The following is an 11,166-nucleotide window of genomic DNA, read 5'->3' as shown; positions in this document are numbered from 1 at the left end:
TGTTAAAAAAATTAACACTTTAAAAAGTGTAAATGTAACACTGTGTAGTGTGGACACATATACACACTTGGCTGGTGTTAAATTTGACACTGTAGGTGTTGATTTAACACTGGGGATTTTGCTGTGTGTCTGAAAGCTAATTGGTATCTGAAACAATGTTGAACTTTGATTTATGATCTGAAAAAAAGCTCTTTGTCACACCATGGAAAAACTCTCATCAATGTTTACAATCAAAATCACTTCTACTATAAACTGCATTAATACCACTCAGATCATACCCCTTTCGTCAATATTGCAAAAAGCAATAGAGAACGATCATCAACGACAGAGCTTGAAACCAAAGCCACAGCTCTGTCTTTGATTCACTCTCAGAAAGGAGCATTGTAGAAAATCTTTTAGAGGAAACACAACGTGCCAATCAGCAATTCCCTTCAAGTCTAAAAGCAGGTTCCCACTCCCCTCAAAGTCTAGTCGACCTACGATGTGGAATATCAACCAAAAATTCCCTTCAAGTCTAAAAACTATTTCTCTGCAAGGCTCTTTAAAAATCTGTTTAAAAGATGAGTATTTCAGAATCTTGACGTCAGTTGCACTCTTGCACATAGTGATGGGCGCTTTTGAAGCACTGATTTGTGAAGCTTGGAAACCTTTGTGAGTCATTGGTTTGGAACCAGTGAATTGGAGTACAAATCAAACTGGGGAAGTCACGAAATTTCAGGAAAGGAGCCATTGCTGCTTCATAACAGTTCCGAAATCTTTGGAAATTTCAATGATCCGCCGCTAGGGCTGTTCGCTGTAAACCCATGAACCAGTGTCTGCTTGGGCTTTACCTGATCTCAGTTGAACTGGTTAATTTTATCGAGATTTCAGACACATTTGTGCTATAAAAAAAATTGTAATAGTTCATCCTCTCTTATTGTCCTCATCAACCAAGCTCTCCATACGAAAAAAAAAATAAACAATAAATAACACATTATGCATACACGTAATATTTTTTGCTATTAGATGATCTGTACGATGCATTTAATAGATTGCACTTTCAAGCAAATATTTGCCACTAGCGTGCAAAAGGTGTTTCCAGGAATGTTTGAGCTGATTTTCAGTTGCCTTTACACCACTCTGACCAGCAGCTGTCAACACTATGCAGAAATCTTTAACAATTTATTTTACGATGCAAATGGTTTAACTCATTTAAAGTTTCAAAAAGCTTTGTCTGAAAGCTAATTGGTATCTGAAACAATGTTGAGCTTTGATTTATGATCTGAAAAAAAGCTCTTTGTCACACCATTGAAAGACTCTCATCAATGTTTACAATCAAAATCACTTCTACTACAAACTGCATTAATACCACTCAGATCATACCCCTTTCATCAATATTGCAAAAAGCAATAGAGAACGATCATCAACGACAGAGCTTGAAACCAAAGCCACAGCTCTGTCTTTGATTCACTCTCAGAAAGGAGCATTACAGCTCATCATCGTGGGTTGGGAGACAAATGCTTTCGAAACACATTTCCAAGTAAAGAACTATAGAAATGATCCCTGAAAATATAGTCTTAAACTTTGATTGCAAAACAAACAGATTTCTATTCTGAAGCGCCAATCCTCACAGATGGTTTTGTTTTGTTGACTTCTGTGGGCTTTAACGTCCGCATGACCTTTCTGCACACTTTAGAGCTAAAGGCACATTCCCACTCCCCTCAAAGTGTAGTGTCGACCTACGATGTGGAATATCAACCAGGCTATATCACCCACTGGGTGCTCCTTTGTGGTCAACCCATCAAAGCTAAATGTAGAAAATCTTTTAGAGGAAACACAACGTGCCAATCAACAATTCCCTTCAAGTCTAAAAGCACGTTCCCACTCCCCTCAAAGTCTAGTGTCGACCTACGATGTGGAATATCAACCAAAAATTCCCTTCAAGTCTAAAAACTATTTCTCTGCAAGGCTCTCTAAAAATCTGTTTAAAAGATGAGTATTTCAGAATCTTGACGTCAGTTGCACTCTTGCACATAGTGATGGGCGCTTTTGAAGCACCGATTTGTGAAGCTTGGAAACCTTTGTGAGTCATTGGTTTGGAACCAGTGAATTGGAGTACGCATCAAACTGGGGAAGTCACGAAATTTCAGGAAAGGAGCCATTGCTGCTTCATAACAGTTCCGAAATCTTTGGAAATTTCAATGATCCGCCGCTAGGGCTTTTCGCTGTAAACCCATGAACCAGTGTCTGCTTGGGCTTTACCTGATCTCAGTTGAACTGGTTAATTTTATCGAGATTTCAGACACATTTGTGCTATAAAAAAAATTGTAATAGTTCATAGTCTCTTATTGTCCTCATCAACCAAGCTCTCCATACGAAATAAAACAAAACAATAAATAACACATTATTATGGTGGCCGTGAGAGCTCAACGCGCTGCAACTTCAGAAAGCACATGCAAATAGACAAAACACCAGCAAATCAAGAAAACATCTTCATCATTTTGACAACACATGCGCTGCAAATGAGAAACGCTGCAAATCCTCACAACACATGCAAATTGAGAAACGCTGCAAATGCTCACAACACATGCAAATTGAGAAACGCTGCAAATGCTCACAACACATGCAAATTGAGAAACGCTGCAAATGCTCACAACACATGCAAATTGAGAAACGCTGCAAATCCTCACAACACATGCAAATTGAGAAACGCTGCAAATCCTCACAACACATGCAAATTGAGAAACGCTGCAAATCCTCACAACACATGCAAATTGAGAAACGCTGCAAATCCTCACAACACATGCAAATTGAGAAACGCTGCAAATCCTCACAAAAACGTGCTGCATGGACCACAATGGAAATGTTTCAAGGGGACCCAAAAAAAGTGACGGACCAGCTGGGATTTGCTTATTGTGCAGTGGCTATTGGTTGAGTTGTTGGTGAACTGAAAGGTGAATGTTTTTTGTTGTTGTTGTTTATTTTAACACCCTGATTGCATGATTTCTTTGTCTTTTGGATATTATTAGATTAATAATGACAAATAACACGATTAACGTTATTATGTAAGATGGCTAACTTATCCTCAACTAAATATAATTTCAAGGTTAATGAAAATAAATTTGCAATGCTTCATTAATTGTTAAAACCAGGTAAAAATAAAAATGTCAGTAAGAATAATATTTAAAAATGTATTCAGGCTCTTTTAGTAGGCTAATGAAAGAAAGGACATTTGCATGTGTTGTGAGGATTTGCAGCGTTTCTCAATTTGCATGTGTTGTGAGGATTTGCAGCGTTTCTCAATTTGCATGTGTTGTGAGGATTTGCAGCGCTTCTCAATTTGCATGTGTTGTGAGCATTTGCAGCGTTTCTCAATTTGCATGTGTTGTGAGCATTTGCAGCGTTTCTCAATTTGCATGTGTTGTGAGCATTTGCAGCGTTTCTCAATTTGCATGTGTTGTGAGCATTTGCAGCGTTTATTAATTTGCATGTGTTGTGAGCATTTGCAGCGCATGTGTTGTCAAAATGATGATGTTTTCTTGATTTGCTGGTGTTTTGTCTATTTGCATGTGTTTTCTGAAGTTGCAGCGCGTTGAGCTCTCTCGACCACCGTACATTATGCATACAAGTAATATTTTTTGCTTTTAGATGATTTGTACATTGCAGTAATAGATTGCACTTTCAAGCAAATATTTGCCACTAACGTGCAAAAGGTGTTTCCAGGCACATTTGAGCTGACTTTCAGTTGCCTTTACACCACTCTGACCAGCAGCTGTCAACACCGTGCAAAATTTTTTAACAATTTATTTTACGATGCAAATGGTTTAACTCATTTAAAGTTTCAAAAAGCTTTGTCTGAAAGCTAATAGGCATCTGAAACAATGTTGAGCTTTGATTTATGATCTGAAAAAAAGCTCTTTGTCACACCATGGAAAGACTCTCATCAATGTTTACAATCAAAATCACTTCTACTACAAACTGCATTAATACCACTCAGATCATACCCCTTTCGTCAATATTGCAAAAAGCAATAAAGAACGATCATCAACGACAGAGCTCGAAACCAAAGCCACAGCTCTGTCTTTGATTCACTCTCAAAAAGGAGCATTACAGCTCATCATCGTGGGTTGGGAGACAAATGCTTTCGAAACACGTTTCCAAGTAAAAAACTATAGAAATGATCCCTGAAAATATAGTCTTAAATTTTGATTGCAAAACAAACAGATTTCTATTCTGAAGCGCCAATCCTCTCAGATGGTTTTGTTTTGTTGACTTCTGTGGGCTTTAACGTCCGCACGACCTTTCTGCACACTTTAGAGCTAAAGGCACGTTCCCACTCCCCTCAAAGTGTAGTGTCGACCTACGATGTGGAATATCAACCAGCCTATATCGCCTACTGGGTGCTCCTTTGTGGTCAACCCGTCAAAGCTAAATGTAGAAAATCTTTTAGAGGAAACACAACGTGCCAATCAACAATTCCCTTCAAGTCTAAAAGCACGTTCCCACTCCCCTCAAAGTCTAGTGTCGACCTACGATGTGGAATATCAACCAAAAATTCCCTTCAAGTCTAAAAACTATTTCTCTGCAAGGCTCTCTAAAAATCTGTTTAAAAGATGAGTATTTCAGAATCTTGAATTCAGTTGCACTCTTGCACATAGTGATGGGCGCTTTTGAAGCACTGATTTGTGAAGCTTGGAAACCTTTGTGAGTCATTGGTTTGGAACCAGTGAATTGGAGTACGCATCAAACTGGGGAAGTCACGAAATTTCAGGAAAGGAGCCATTGCTGCTTCATAACAGTTCCGAAATCTTTGGAAATTTCAATGATCCGCCGCTAGGGCTGTTCGCTGTAAACCCATGAACCAGTGTCTGCTTGGGCTTTACCTGATCTCAGATGAACTGGTTAATTTTATCGAGATTTCAGACACATTTGTGCTATAAAAAAAATTGTAATAGTTCATAGTCTCTTATTGTCCTCATCAACCAAGCTCTCCATACGAAAATACAATAAACAATAAATAACACATTATGCATACAAGTAATATTTTTTGCTTTTAGATGATTTGTACATTGCAGTAATAGATTGCACTTTCAAGTAAATATTTGCCACTAGCATGCAAAAGGTGTTTCCAGGCACGTTTGAGCTGACTTTCAGTTGCCTTTACACCACTCTGACCAGCAGCTGTCAACACTATGCAGAAATTTTTAACAATTTATTTTACGATGCAAATGGTTTAACTCATTTAAAGTTTCAAAAAGCTTTGTCTGAAAGCTAATTGGTATCTGAAACAATGTTGAGCTTTGATTTATGATCTGAAAAAAAGCTCTTTGTCACACCATGGAAAGACTCTCATCAACGTTTACAATCAAAATCACTTCTACTACAAACTGCATTAATACCACTCAGATCATACCCCTTTTGTCAATATTGCAAAAAGCAATAGAGAACGATCATCAACGACAAAGCTTGAAACCAAAGCCACAGCTCTGTCTTTGATTCACTCTCAGAAAGGAGCATTACAGCTCATCATCATGGGTTGGGAGACAAATGCTTTCGAAACACATTTCCAAGTAAAGAACTATAGAAATGATCCCTGAAAATATAGTCTTAAACTTTGATTGCAAAACAAACAGATTTCTATTCTGAAGCGCCAATCCTCTCAGATGGTTTTGTTTTGTTGACTTCTGTGGGCTTTAACGTCCGCACGACCTTTCTGCACACTTTAGAGCTAAAGGCACATTCCCACTCCCCTCAAAGTCTAGTGTCGACCTACGATGTGGAATATCAACCAGGCTATATCACCCACTGGGTGCTCCTTTGTGGTCAACCCGTCAAAGCTAAATGTAGAAAATCTTTTAGAGGAAACACAACGTGCCAATCAACAATTCCCTTCAAGTCTAAAAGCACGTTCCCACTCCCCTCAAAGTCTAGTGTCGACCTACGATGTGGAATATCAACCAAAAATTCCCTTCAAGTCTAAAACTATTTCTCTGCAAGGCTCTCTAAAAATCTGTTTAAAAGATGAGTATTTCAGAATCTTGACGTCAGTTGCACTCTTGCACATAGTGATGGGCGCTTTTGAAGCACTGATTTGTGAAGCTTGGAAACATTTGTGAGTCATTGGTTTGGAACCAGTGAATTGGAGTACGCATCAAACTGGGGAAGTCACGAAATTTCAGGAAAGGAGCCATTGCTGCTTCATAACAGTTCCGAAATCTTTGGAAATTTCAATGATCCGCCGCTAGGGCTGTTCGCTGTAAACCCATGAACCAGTGTCTGCTTGGGCTTTACCTGATCTCAGTTGAACTGGTTAATTTTATCGAGATTTCAGACACATTTGTGCTATAAAAAAAATTGTAATAGTTCACAGTCTCTTATTGTCCTCATCAACCAAGCTCTCCATACGAAAAAAACAAAATAATAAATAACACATTATGCATACACGTAATATTTTTTGCTATTAGATGATCTGTACGATGCATTTAATAGATTGCACTTTCAACCAAATATTTGACACTAGCGTGCAAAAGGTGTTTCCAGGCATGTTTGAACTGATTTTCAGTTGCCTTTACACCACTCTGACCAGCAGCTGTCAACACCATGCAGAAATTTTTAACAGTTTATTTTACGATGCAAATAGTTTAACTCATTTAAAGTTTCAAAAAGCTTTGTCTGAAAGCTAATTGGTACCTGAAACAATGTTGAGCTTTGATTTATGATCTGAAAAAAAGCTCTTTGTCACATCATGGAAAGACTCTCATCAATGTTTACAACCAAAATCACTTCTACTACAAACTGCATTAATACCACTCAGATCATACCCCTTTCGTCAATATTGCAAAAAGCAATAGAGAACGATCATTAACGACACAGCTTGAAACCAAAGCCACAGCTCTGTCTTTGATTCACTCTCAGAAAGGAGCATTACAGCTCATCATCATGGGTTGGGAGACAAATGCTTTCGAAACACATTTCCAAGTAAAGAACTATAGATATGATCCCTGAAAATATAGTCTTAAACTTTGATTGCAAAACAAACAGATTTCTATTCTGAAGCGCCAATCCTCTCAGATGGTTTTGTTTTGTTGACTTCTGTGGGCTTTAACGTCCGCACGACCTTTCTGCACACTTTAGAGCTAAAGGCACATTCCCACTCCCCTCAAAGTCTAGTGTCGACCTACGATGTAGAATATCAACCAGGCTATATCACCCACTGGGTGCTCCTTTGTGGTCAACCCGTCAAAGCTAAATGTAGAAAATCTTTTAGAGGAAACACAACGTGCCAATCAACAATTCCCTTCAAGTCTAAAAGCACGTTCCCACTCCCCTCAAAGTCTAGTGTCGACCTACGATGTGGAATATCAACCAAAAATTCCCTTCAAGTCTAAAAACTATTTCTCTGCAACGCTCTCTAAAAATCTGTTTAAAAGATGAGTATTTCAGAATCTTGACGTCAGTTGCACTCTTGCACATAGTGATGGGCGCTTTTGAAGCACTGATTTGTGAAGCTTGGAAACCTTTGTGAGTCATTGGTTTGGAACCAGTGAATTGGAGTACTTATCAAACTGGGGAAGTCACGAAATTTCAGGAAAGGAGCCATTGCTGCTTCATAACAGTTCCGAAATCTTTGGAAATTTCAATGATCCGCCGCTAGGGCTGTTCGCTGTAAACCCATGAACCAGTGTCTGCTTGGGCTTTACCTGATCTCAGTTGAACTGGTTAATTTTATCGAGATTTCAGACACATTTGTGCTATAAAAAAAATTGTAATAGTTCATAGTCTCTTATTGTCCTCATCAACCAAGCTCTCCATACGAAAAAAAAAATAAACAATAAATAACACATTATGCATACAAGTAATATTTTTTGCTTTTAGATGATTTGTACATTGCAGTAATAGATTGCACTTTCAAGCAAATATTTGCCACTAGCGTGCAAAAGGTGTTTCCAGGCACGTTTGAGCTGACTTTCAGTTGCCTTTACACCACTCTGACCAGCAGCTGTCAACACTATGCAGAAATTTTTAACAATTTATTTTACGATGCAAATGGTTTAACTCATTTAAAGTTTCAAAAAGCTTTGTCTGAAAGCTAATTGGTACCTGAAACAATGTTGAGCTTTGATTTATGATCTGAAAAAAAGCTCTTTTTCATATCATGGAAAGACTCTCATCAATGTTTACAACCAAAATCACTTCTACTATAAACTGCATTAATACCACTCAGATCATACTCCTTTCGTCAATATTGCAAAAAACAATAGAGAACGATCATCAACGACAGAGCTCGAAACCAAAGCCACAGCTCTGTCTTTGATTCACTCTCAGAAAGGAGCATCACAACTCATCATCGTGGGTTGGGAGACAAATGCTTTCGAAACACATTTCCAAGTAAAGAACTATAGAAATGATCCCTGAAAATATAGTCTTAAACTTTGATTGCAAAACAAACAGATTTCTATTCTGAAGCGCCAATCCTCTCAGATGGTTTTGTTTTGTTGACTTCTGTGGGCTTTAACGTCCGCACGACCTTTCTGCACACTTTAGAGCTAAAGGCACATTCCCACTCCCCTCAAAGTCTAGTGTCGACCTACGATGTGGAATATCAACCAGGCTATATCACCCACTGGGTGCTCCTTTGTGGTCAACCCGTCAAAGCTAAATGTAGAAAATCTTTTAGAGGAAACACAACGTGCCAATCAACAATTCCCTTCAAGTCTAAAAGCACGTTCCCACTCCCCTCAAAGTCTAGTGTCGACCTACGATGTGGAATATCAACCAAAAATTCCCTTCAAGTCTAAAAACTATTTCTCTGCAAGGCTCTCTAAAAATCTGTTTAAAAGATGAGTATTTCAGAATCTTGACGTCAGTTGCACTCTTGCACATAGTGATGGGCGCTTTTGAAGCACTGATTTGTGAAGCTTGGAAACCTTTGTGAGTCATTGGTTTGGAACCAGTGAATTGGAGTTCGCATCAAACTGGGGAAGTCACGAAATTTCAGGAAAGGAGCCATTGCTGCTTCATAACAGTTCCGAAATCTTTGGAAATTTCAATGATCCGCCGCTAGGGCTGTTCGCTGTAAACCCATGAACCAGTGTCTGCTTGGGCTTTACCTGATCTCAGTTGAACTGGTTAATTTTATCGAGATTTCAGACACATTTGTGCTATAAAAAAAATTGTAATAGTTCATAGTCTCTTATTGTCCTCATCAACCAAGCTCTCCATACGAAAAAAAAATAAACAATAAATAACACATTATGCATACAAGTAATATTTTTTGCTTTTAGATGATTTGTACATTGCAGTAATAGATTGCACTTTCAAGCAAATATTTGCCACTAGCGTGCAAAAGGTGTTTCCAGGCACGTTTGAGCTGACTTTCAGTTGCCTTTACACCACTCTGACCAGCAGCTGTCAACACTATGCAGAAATTTTTAACAATTTATTTTACGATGCAAATGGTTTAACTCATTTAAAGTTTCAAAAAGCTTTGTCTGAAAGCTAATTGGTATCTGAAACAATGTTGAGCTTTGATTTATGATCTGAAAAAAAAGCTCTTTGTCACACCATGGAAAGACTCTCATCAACGTTTACAATCAAAATCACTTCTACTACAAACTGCATTAATACCACTCAGATCATACCCCTTTTGTCAATATTGCAAAAAGCAATAGAGAACGATCATCAACGACAAAGCTTGAAACCAAAGCCACAGCTCTGTCTTTGATTCACTCTCAGAAAGGAGCATTACAGCTCATCATCGTGGGTTGGGAGACAAATGCTTTCGAAACACATTTCCAAGTAAAGAACTATAGAAATGATCCCTGAAAATATAGTCTTAAACTTTGATTGCAAAACAAACAGATTTCTATTCTGAAGCGCCAATCCTCTCAGATGGTTTTGTTTTGTTGACTTCTGTGGGCTTTAACGTCCGCACGACCTTTCTGCACACTTTAGAGCTAAAGGCACATTCCCACTCCCCTCAAAGTCTAGTGTCGACCTACGATGTGGAATATCAACCAGGCTATATCACCCACTGGGTGCTCCTTTGTGGTCAACCCGTCAAAGCTAAATGTAGAAAATCTTTTAGAGGAAACACAACGTGCCAATCAACAATTCCCTTCAAGTCTAAAAGCACGTTCCCACTCCCCTCAAAGTCTAGTGTCGACCTACGATGTGGAATATCAACCAAAAATTCCCTTCAAGTCTAAAAACTATTTCTCTGCAACGCTCTCTAAAAATCTGTTTAAAAGATGAGTATTTCAGAATCTTGACGTCAGTTGCACTCTTGCACATAGTGATGGGCGCTTTTGAAGCACTGATTTGTGAAGCTTGGAAACCTTTGTGAGTCATTGGTTTGGAACCAGTGAATTGGAGTACGCATCAAACTGGGGAAGTCACGAAATTTCAGGAAAGGAGCCATTGCTGCTTCATAACAGTTCCGAAATCTTTGGAAATTTCAATGATCCGCCGCTAGGGCTGTTCGCTGTAAACCCATGAACCAGTGTCTGCTTGGGCTTTACCTGATCTCAGTTGAACTGGTTAATTTTATCGAGATTTCAGACACATTTGTGCTATAAAAAAAATTGTAATAGTTCACAGTCTCTTATTGTCCTCATCAACCAAGCTCTCCATACGAAAAAAACAAAATAATAAATAACACATTATGCATACACGTAATATTTTTTGCTATTAGATGATCTGTACGATGCATTTAATAGATTGCACTTTCAACCAAATATTTGACACTAGCGTGCAAAAGGTGTTTCCAGGCATGTTTGAACTGATTTTCAGTTGCCTTTACACCACTCTGACCAGCAGCTGTCAACACCATGCAGAAATTTTTAACAATTTATTTTACGATGCAAATAGTTTAACTCATTTAAAGTTTCAAAAAGCTTTGTCTGAAAGCTAATTGGTACCTGAAACAATGTTGAGCTTTGATTTATGATCTGAAAAAAAGCTCTTTGTCACATCATGGAAAGACTCTCATCAATGTTTACAACCAAAATCACTTCTACTACAAACTGCATTAATACCACTCAGATCATACCCCTTTCGTCAATATTGCAAAAAGCAATAGAGAACGATCATTAACGACACAGCTTGAAACCAAAGCCACAGCTCTGTCTTTGATTCACTCTCAGAAAGGAGCATTACAGCTCATCATCATGGGTTGGGAGACAAATG

This window comes from Barbus barbus, assembly GCF_936440315.1.
Source record: "Barbus barbus genome assembly, chromosome: 14".
Lineage (NCBI taxonomy): Eukaryota > Metazoa > Chordata > Actinopteri > Cypriniformes > Cyprinidae > Barbus > Barbus barbus.
This window is presented reverse-complemented; position numbering follows the sequence as displayed.